This window comes from Coenobita brevimanus, chromosome 103 (assembly GCF_032717465.1).
Source record: "Coenobita brevimanus isolate Jiangsu-jjx chromosome 103, ASM3271746v2, whole genome shotgun sequence".
Classification (NCBI taxonomy): Eukaryota; Metazoa; Arthropoda; class Malacostraca; order Decapoda; family Coenobitidae; genus Coenobita; species Coenobita brevimanus.
In genome coordinates, this window is record NC_137056.1 from 27,461,036 (window position 1) to 27,472,010 (window position 10,975).

Here is a 10,975-nt window from a genome sequence, read left to right on the forward strand (position 1 = left end):
CTCTACCGTGAGTCACGAACACCCGAGGGCGAGGTTTGACTGCAGTTTGTCGTTCCCGCCAAGTACCGCCTAGCAGTGTTAGAATGGGGTCATTGTTCAGCCTCAGGAGGTCACCTGGGCAAAAGGAAGACCCAGGGCCATATCCGAGCTGACTTTTTCTGGCCAGGGATGGGACGAGACATAGATAGTTTTGTGCATTCCTGCAATGTGTGTCCATGTAACACCAATCAGGGACATGTCCTTCCTGTGCCATTTGTAACCACACCTGTTATCTCTGAGTCAGTTGAGAGACAGGGTAGTGGTGAAGTGGGTGCAGACCTGATGTCTTACCCATTAGCCCCACAGGACACGTCATGTCCATGGCCTGTACATACATGTATACCATGAGTTTAAGGGGGGAAAGTTCGAGAACCCGCAGAGGCGACCCAAGGCTGTGTCTGCAGACACACGAGCCCGAGTTTGCGTAAGGATTTTCAGCTCCCCGATATTAATATAGGCACTAGGTTAAGGCGGAGGTTGAGGACCTGTGTGCAGTCAGAGGCTGTGTCTGAGGACACACGAGCCCGAGTTTGCACAGGGATTCTCAACTTGCCGACACTAATTGTAAGTGTAGAGTTAAGTTTAACCAGTAAACTACACGAGTCCTCGAGACCAACGGCGTCCAGGGACTACGTTTCCTGGTTAATAATGTACCTAATAAATTAATGGCGACCTCGAATGTTCGAAGCTTAGGCTGTCACTCGTATTTTTCAGCTAGAGCGTACCTTTCATAGCATGTACTGATTGCTAGGCAGAGAGAGTAATTGTAATGTAATAAGAATATTTGTCTCATGACACTTTTGATGCTCCACCTTAATTGATTTTGCAGGTACAGCGATGGGTGTAGCAGTTTTGCTGTGAAGGCCAGCTGATCGTCTGCCGCACGCTGCCGCCTCTTCTCCTCTGCCTTCGTCGTCGCCATATTAATAATTACTGTATCATTTTACACGTAGGTACAGTTACACTACAACTGTCACACCTACACCGTGTATCACATACACCACGCTACACAACAATTAGTTGTCAGTGTAAATGTAGCGAACTTTCACTCAGTTTGACCTGAGTACAGGATTTTCACCGTCGTCACGGAGTTTTTTCCCTCAAGCTTGCCTCTATTAACGTAAATATGAGGTTTTTCCGCTCATTGGCGATAGTGATTTTCTCCTGTAGCAGGATAGCACACACACCACAGTGTGAATCTTGTGTGACTGAGTTAGGATGTGTACATATATATATATATCTACAAATTTTTTCCCATAAGGAAAAAATTTCATTTTGAAGGGGCGTAATGTCACGTATCAAATTCGCAACATTTTCCTTTTGTGACAAACCACGAACTATTAGTGGAAAACTCACTGTGTATCGTTCAGTTAACCGTTTCTCTCTCCATTTGGATGGTATGCTTTTTTCAAAACATTCATCACTGTTTCAAAAGTGACCATTCTAATGGACGTCATTAAGTGCTCTACTGAGCAATATTATTGTTTCTATATTGTTCGCTCCTGCTTGCCTCAACCGTTGGCCACGCCTTCTTCTGGCTGGCCTGTGCATCCTACCCCATACATCGTATTTGAATCAGTCTTTTGTCTGTCGTGACGGAGTGTGGTTCTGTGCTCCAGTAGTGAGAGTGAGAGAGGTCTTCTAGCACCCAGACTCCACTAGACTACAGTTCTCCAGGCTCCCTCCCTTCCTTGTTGATACGTTACATTGACCAGTATTTTCTTTTCGTATTTTCCTAGGTTTAAGAGGTTAGCTTCTGAGTGAGTAAGTGAGTGCGATCTCTTTATTTTGAATTCACTTTGAAATGTAACGTTAAATTTATTTCTTTGTAATCAATAAATTTAACAGTTCTTTTTCTTTAAGCTTAATGTAATGTAAAATCGTGTTTCATTTCTCCATAATTAAGCTTATTTCCCTTATAGCTCCTAGCTTGCATAAACGCTTTGCCATTCATAACTGGTACTTAGGCCAGTCTTGTTGTATTAAACTTAAAATCCGTTGTGCCTTCTAGGAGTTAACGCATCAGCAAGAACCTGATATCATTAATAGTATTAGTTATCTATTGTCAGGGGTGAAGTCACTTTCTCCAGAGGCTAACAGTACTAATAAACAGCAATTGTGAGTAATTAGTCTCTGCTGTGTACTGTTGAGAAAGTTTATAAATTCTCGTTCTGAGAGAATCGGCGAAGCAAGCCAGAATAAAGTAATCATTGCTTGATTTTAGCAAGACAATTCATTGTCCCTGCTCTTCAGTATTATCGAGAATTATCCTTTAATAATTGCATTTATATTTAAAAACCCCGTGACAGATTCCAAACCAATATTCAGTGTTTCGGGATGCAGTATTCTCAATATTTTATATATAATGTGTGTCACCTTCAAATTTCCTCCCTGATTCATATAGCACTGAGCAAGCATATTTCTTAATTTTCTTGTAAATGAAATGAAAGAAAATGTAATAAAGTCAGAACATTTCCAGTGTTGTCATAACTTAACACTACATCACTGAATTAAGTATAGGTTGGCTAAAAATCATTAGTGATAAATTTTGGGACATGGTACAAGCTTAGCAGTTTCAGTCTTCTTCACAATGTAATTGACATCGTGTATAGGATGCAAGTGAATTACCCTGTCTCCGAACTTCCTATCTATCGATCAATATACCTAGGCTGCTTCCCCCAAGGAAAGGGAGGTAGCCGAGACAGGACGACACACTCCCCATTTACTCATCCATTCAAACACATTCATTTGCATCTTAGTCCCAAAGGGGAGAAAGGACAGACCCTCACCGCACCATACTGCACAAGGGTCAACTGCACAATGCAATCAGTGACATCCGCAGCAGGGCCCCACAGCAGAGCTGGTTTACCCCTGCCACATCATATCAGACCCATCCCCTTTCCCGCATCTGACCTGACTAGCTGATCTGACCAAATGTGGCAGAATATCCCCTCAGGGCTGCGTCATCACTTATTCATTCACAATTTCTCTCCATTTATTTCTGTCACGCACAATCACTCTTCCTTGCTCAACAGACATACCTCTTGCATCCAGCGCTCTCTTCGCGCTGTCCATCCATCCTATTCATGGTCTTCCTCTCAGCCTTACACCCCTCACATCAGATCTAGTTATCTTTTTCACCAATCACTCATTATCCATTCTCTCCATATGTCCAAACCATCGCAACACCCTCTACTCAACTCTACCAGCCATCTCCCGAACAACTCCATTTCTCCTTCGCACTTCATCATTTTGCACTCGATCCATACGCGTCACTCCACGCATACTCCTCAGACACCTCATCTCCATTACATTCAAACGTTTCCTCTCTGCTACACCCATATTCCATGTTTCAGCCCCATATAACGCAGTCGGTACGACAACACCCGCATGCAGCCTTCTCTTTACATCCATTCTAAGCAAACAACATCTAAACACTTTTTTCATTCCTCCCAGCACCTTTCCTACTTCATTTATTCTACACTTCACTTCTGCATCTATTCTTCCATCCACAGCAACATGTGACCTTAGATATTTAAAACACTCTACCTCCTCAAGCAACTCGCCATTCAAAACTATATTCATCCCCCTACCATCTACCAACCTCGTACACCTCATCACTTTACTCTTATTCTCATTTACTTTCAATTTCCTCCTTTCATACACCCTTCCAAACTCCTCTTCCAACTGTCTCAATCTCTCCTCTGAATCAGCCACCAGTGCAGTATCATCTGCAAACAGCAGCTGCTTCAGATTCCACTCTCCACCACCAACATTCACCAGACTCAGACCTCCACCAAAAACTCTTGCATTCACCTCCCTTACAAAACCATCCATGTAAATATTAAACAACCAAGGCGACATCACACATCCCTGTCGCAGCCCCACTCTCACGGGAAACCAATCACTCACAACATTTCCTACTCTTACACACGCTCTACTATTTACATTAAAACTTTTCACCCCTTTTAGTAACCTACCATCAAGTCCATACAATCTTAAAACAGTCCACAAAGCCTCCCTATCAATTCTATCATACGCTTTCTCTAACTCCATGAATGCCCAAAACACATCCTTGCCTTTCGCTAAACACTTTTCACACACTTGTCTCACAGCAAACACCTGATCCTCGCATCCCCTCCCTTTCCTAAAGCCACACTGCTCATCACCAATCACTCCCTCTGTACCCTCTCTAACTCTCATAATTAACACTCTACCATAAACCTTACCTACAACACTCAACAGACTTATACCCCTAAAGCTAGTACATTTATACTTATCACCACTGCCTTTATACAACGGGACCACACAAGCACTTGCCCGGGCAATTGGCACCATACCTTTGACAAAGCATACATTCAACAATCTTACTAACCAGTCAACAATAGTCACTCCACCACCCTTCAGGCATTCCACAGCACACCCATCCATACCTGAAGCTTTCCCTGTTTTCATCTTCTTTACTGCCTTCTCCACTTCCTCCTTCGTGATCAAAGAATCATTCAAATCTCCCAACACATTTATTCCTTGCACCCTTCCATCAGCCACAATCTCAGCCACCCTTTCCTCCACTACATTTAACAATCTTTCAAAATACTCTGCCCATCTCTTCCTTACTGCATCCATCTCAATTAACATCCTTCCATCCTCTGCTTTTACTCGCTCTTCCTTTCCAGACTCCCTTTCACACCCTTTTCACCTCCTTCCAAAACATTTTCTTATTCTGTTGAAAATTCTCTGTCAGCCACCTACCCCACCTCTCATCTCCTGCCTCTTTAGCATCATGCACAGCCCTTCTCGCCCTATTCCTCTTTTCCTTATACATGACACCTCATCCTTCCTCTGCAGCCACACTTCATATGCACGTCTCTTCTCAGCCACAGCCATACTTACTTCCTCGCACCACCATTCACTTCTTTTTCTTACACCACCATCCACACGTCTCACACCATACACTTCTTCTGCATGCCCCACCACAGCACTCTTAAACAACTGCCATTCCTCCTCCACACTGCCATTTTCCTGATCTTTCACTGCGTTCCACTCACCTTTCAATTTCTCCTGATACTCTATCTTTTCCTTTCATTTATCCAACTCACTCACTTTCAAAACTTCCCTCCCACACCTAACCCTCCTAGCTCTCACCCATCTCTTACCTACTCTTAACTTTCCCTCCACCAGGTAGTGGTCAGACAATCCTCCACCCTCCCCTCTCAGAACTCTCACATCCAACAATCTTCCTATTACATTCCTAGACACAACCACATAGTCCATCAAAGCTCTATCAACAACCCTTCCACCCTCCTGTCTCACCCATGTATACTTATAAATATCTTTCTTCTCAAACAGCGTATTTCCAATCACCATCTCTCGCTCAACACATATCCCTAATATTCGTTCCCCATTTTCATTTCTTCCAGGCACACCATGCATACGAACTACACCTTCAACTGCTACATTTCCCACTCTGCGTTCAGATCTCCCATCATTACCACATTCACATTCGCTCCAAAACTCTGCAGACACTCATCAACATCATTCCAGAAAGACTCCCTCTCTTCTTCATCCCTTTCACTACCAGGCCCATATACACTCACAAACACCCACAACTCACGTTCAAATTTCGCTTTCACCCACATCAGTCTCGATGACACATCCTTCCATTCAATCACACACTGTTGTATTTCCGGACTCACTAACAAGGCCACACTTTCTCTTGCCCTTCCTCTATCAACACCTGACAGTCTTCCATTCACACTTCCAAACATAGACTCACCCTTTCCTTTCATCTTCGTTTCACTCAAAGCTAACACATCCAACTTTCTTCTCACAAACATTCTCCCAATCTCCTCCCTTTTAGCCTCAATCGTACTACATCCACGCACATTCATAGACCCAATCTTCAGGATACGGGGATAACTCCATCCCCCATCCCTTTCTCTGGCCTGTCTCTTTTTAGGAACTAAAAAAAAAGAGGAGGGAGTCCCTAGTCCCCTCACCCCGCCCCTATTAGTCGCCTTTTACGACACGCAGGGAATACGGTGGCACTATTCTTCCTAACACAACCTGGCCACAGAGTAGTAGTACCACCCCATATTGCGGCCAGATTGTGTCCCCCCCGCCACATTATTTACCTTCTGAATGATCCGTTCATCCATCCATCATCTAATCCTACGTTGCCCCATGAGGAGCGTAGGAGCCCGAGGCTAGGCAAGGTGGTCCTGACATTTAAGATGAGAGTGACCAGCCTCACTCATCCTTGAGTGGCATTACGGGAGCAATAAGCCCCAACCATCCCTTGTATATAAACCTTCACCGGCTCAATCCGATTGGAGCGCCGTAATTACACACTAAACCACCAGACGCCAAAATTTGGTTTTATGGTTCCCACCCAGAGCAATAAATGGTTTACTGGTGTCCAGGAAACCACTTGGCTTGTCACTCAGTGCAGTCACCCACAGGCAGAATGAAGGGGAAAGAATGAAGGAAAGAGAGAAGAGGGAGTGTCAAGTCACCCGTATGCAAAAGGACGAGGAAAGAATGACGAAAAGAAAGACAGAAGAGGATGGAAAGAAAAAAGGGTGGAGGAGAGGAAAGGGCAGATACCCAAGTGCAGCACTACATCGAGTGAGTGGATGGTGAGCGTACCCACCTACCTGAATGATCATGTGCGTAAAATAAGTACTTCCATCCATCATCCATCCATCATCCAATCCTACATACTAAAATTAAACATGTCTTTTTTCAGGGGGTCTTTTTATGAATCAGGGTGGGTTCTCGTGCATAGGTTATTTCTATCTGAAGGGGTCAACCCCCCCCAATCCCCCCTGCATTTCGAACATTGTGTTCCTAGGTCATGAAATGTACATACAGTAGTATTTTATGATGATTAAATGTCAGTTATTAAAAAAGGAAAATGCCATGCTAAAGGATTAAAGTTTTACATCTATTTATATCCTATAGTCTTTTTTTTTTTTTTTTTTTTTTTACAAGAAGCAAATCTTCCAGGTAGGAAAAATTTTAACCTTTTAATGAATTCAGTTACAAACAGAACTGTGAAATACACATGACCATAATCATATTAAAATTCTTAAAGACTTAACTTTCTTCAAAAATTTATCTTTTTGTGGAAAAATTAAATTTTTTGTGCACTGCGAGGACAAACCTGAAAAGAATTATTATCCTATTTATTAGTCACTTAATAATATGTTTGACAGAAAGCATAGATCATCATTCAGGAAACAGACCACAGCACAGCTTTGTTTTGACAGCTGAAGCAAGGATATATCTGCCCTGCAGCAATATGTATATGTGAATGGAAGTAACTGGAGTGAATCACTGTTGGTAAGAACCGTTATTCAGGCAATAAAGTGATTCAAGAAATTGCTGAAACCATTAACTATCCATCACCTGCACTCACAGCGTCGAATCAAATTTTAATTTTAAGAAAGATTCCTTCGCAGGGTCTGCATCTTCTTTTGCTGCTGCAAGGAAACATGAAAGGTTAATGAATCCATATATATAGCAGCTAAATTCTAAGTCTACCCGAAAGTATTTTTCTAGAGCGGTATCCTGGCTGCGAGATGACTGAGAATACGTTTTTTGAAGGTGCACTTCCAGCTTACTTCCTTAATTATATACTTCAGTTCATCAAAAATTACTAGGTTTTCTACACTGATTCTTCGTTTACTTAGGATAACTTGATCATCAAATGCATGCACCTTCTCATGTAAGTCAATAGAGCAATTACTGTTCCCATGGAGAGAAGGATTAAGATTATTTAGTTCTGAGAATATGCCAAGGAAGTAACATACTTTCCTGCCATCTCCTGCAACACTGCCACCTCTAATTTGAAAAAAAAAAAAATTGTTAGTCCCAAAGTGTTCTTTCAATATCTAAATTCTAAGAAGTCAAGTCTGAATTATACAAGAGCCTAAACTGATCTAAATAAAGTATTAGAAATTCAGCAGTCTAAGCTTTGCCCTGAATTTCCTTCCGGTAGGACTTTTATTTAGATATAATCACCTTTATTCTCAGCTTCCAATTACCCACATCAGAACATCCGAATTAGCCACTTGTGGGTAATTAAACAGGTTGGGAATCAGTGCTTTAAATGAAAACAGTTTACTCGTACATTCCAGATGCAGGACTGTACGAAGTAACTGAAGTTGTGGATGCTGTTGTTGAGGATGCAGGAACCAATGATGCCGTACGATTCCAATCAGAAGAGTTGGTGGAGAGATACTGTACAGAAAGATGATCCAGAGCTACAAGAAGAAAATAAACATCTAATTTTCAGATATACTCCCAACGATCGATCCAGGGAATATCTTCTTCAGTAAAGCTTTTATTATAAATGACAGAGTTAAACCACTTGCTCACAGCAATGCATAGAGTTCATTGACACATGGAACCACTTTTATGAGCAGCAAGCATTGTTTGAAGGACTACGCTTGAGTATTATTGGTTTTTGCCATTTATGTTGTTTGATGAGTCACAATACAATTGTTTCTGGAGAAGAACCAATCATCACAAGTTGTAAACACACCAGCCCACATAGAAATAATACCCTTTTATTTAACATAAGCTCCCCACATCAGAAAGGCAAATAAAATACAGCTCCTCTTGTACTGTAAATGAGTGCAATCTACATGAAAAGTCTTCTGGTTTAGAGACTCATTTCTTTAATAGAGATTATGATGTAATTGGCACAACAGAATCGTGTCTGGATAACATACGAAGACATTTTCTAGCAAAGTTTAATGTACTCGGTTATCACATTTTCAGTAGGAAAAGGAAAGATAGAGTAGGGCGTGGTGTATTGCTATACATTAGATCTGGGTGCTATTCATTTATAAATACTAAGCCATCTACCGAAAACATCGATAGTAATTATCGCCATCTTAGACATGAACCCTATAATAAAATTATATCAACAATGAAATCAACAAACTGCCAAAATCTCTTGTGCACAAAATATTGTAAACTTTAGTAATTTTAACCCCTTAGGGACCAGAGCTCCTGTGCAAAGGATTGTGCCTGAAGGGTGCTGGGCGTATCGCCCTCAGCCTGTCGGCCCATAGTCGCGAAGCTCATAGGTCCCTACCCCGGGGTTCCCTTCTTTATTAAATTTTTAAAATGCCCTGTTCCGTCCCATATCGGGGACGCGGGGCACAAACAGGTTAAATTTCTCAAATGAGAAGCCCTATCCTCACAGGCAGAGTTAGACCTGTTCACAATTATGCAGGAAAGCTAATTGATCAGTTTGTAAATTATCCAACAGATGGAGCAAACATTTTTTTTCATGCATCCTCATCAGAAAATTTAGTGAGTAACATTATTGCAGAAATATTTAGTACATGCAGTCACCATATAATTATAGCCTTGTGCAAATTAAATGAAACAGGTAGCCAAAAAATACAAAACTGTGATTTAACTTCACATAGCATTACATTATAATTCGACATAATAGTACATGATATGACCTCCTAAGGTTTTCAGCATATTTTGAACGCAGTTTAGCACTGAGTCCACTAAGTTTGAACAGTCACTGATGATTTTTGGGTCATTGAACCAGACCTGAATCTGCGCCCATAAAGTTTCTGGGTCAGTCCAGTACCTTTATATGCTTCTGGATCACGAAGTTCTTTACCATTTTCAACTTATGGCATGGCGCCAGATCTTGTTGAAATATTACAGATCCATCTGGAAATCACTTTTCCAGCTCTGCAACAACATCCCTTTGCAGAACTTCAGTGTACTGTTGTGAGCACATCATACTCTTGACTTGATACAAGGAGCCGACACCGTAATAACTGAAGCATTCCCAAAACATCTTCTTTTGTGGGTGTTTCAAGCTCTGGTCGATGTGGCAATTCCGAAGCTTATCTTCTGGTGACCTTCCATCATGCTAACTTCGCATGCCTTGGATAAAAGAAATGTCTTTCATCACACAGCATTACTTTACGTCAGTGGTCGGGGAACAGGGGAAATTGCCCCAAATAGGGTAAATCTAAAAATCTGGGGGGGAATGCGTGTAGTATGAGAAGTATTGCGTGCGATATATTGCTGATTTTTCACATAAATGATGTAAGTTCTACCAAACAAAATGTAAATCATGTATCACGTATCATGATATTTGTTGCTTAGCTGTTGTACCATTGACAAATGTGTGCACAGACGTGGCTTTTTTTTTTTTTTTTTTTTTCAGATGGCATCAATCAGGTAAAAGATATACCAGGCAGATTTCCTCAAGTGTGGCTTCACAGAAATAATGGACAATGGACAGATGAAGCCACAAAGCGTCGTCTGTTGGAAAATGCTGTGCGCAGAGTAAAAAAGAATCAGCTGCACTCACATCTGTCTTCCTCGGGACTACTTTGAGAGTTTGGAAAGAATTGTCAAAAGGCAGAGACTGGAAAGTAACAAGACAGCAACATTGGATCAACGTTCAGCATCAAAAGATAGCTTTGATGTGGCCTGGTTTATTGGCCAAAACAAGAAGCCACATGCTATTGGCGAAGAATTAGTCAAACCTGCAGTTGTGAAAATGGGAGAAATCATGAGTGGACAGAAAGAGGCCATGCAACTGGGTTCAGTGCATTTGTAAGAGTTGTGAAAGAGGGAATTTCCATCCTAGCAAGAAATGTGAGAGAACAAGTGATATCTTCGATAAAAGAGACCAAAGATTTTGTTATTCAACTTGATGAGACTACAGATGTCACTAGCAATTCGCATCTGATGGTTTATACTCAATACAAGGCTTCTGATGCAATTGAAGAAGAAATGTTGTTATGTTCTCCACTTGAGTTGAGATCTCGTGGAACTGATAATTATCTTCAGCAAGGCTGATGCATATTTAAAAACACCATGTGTTGATTTGAAGTGAGTAGACTGTATTGATGTGTCTGTTGATGGAGCTCCAGCCATGTTGGAT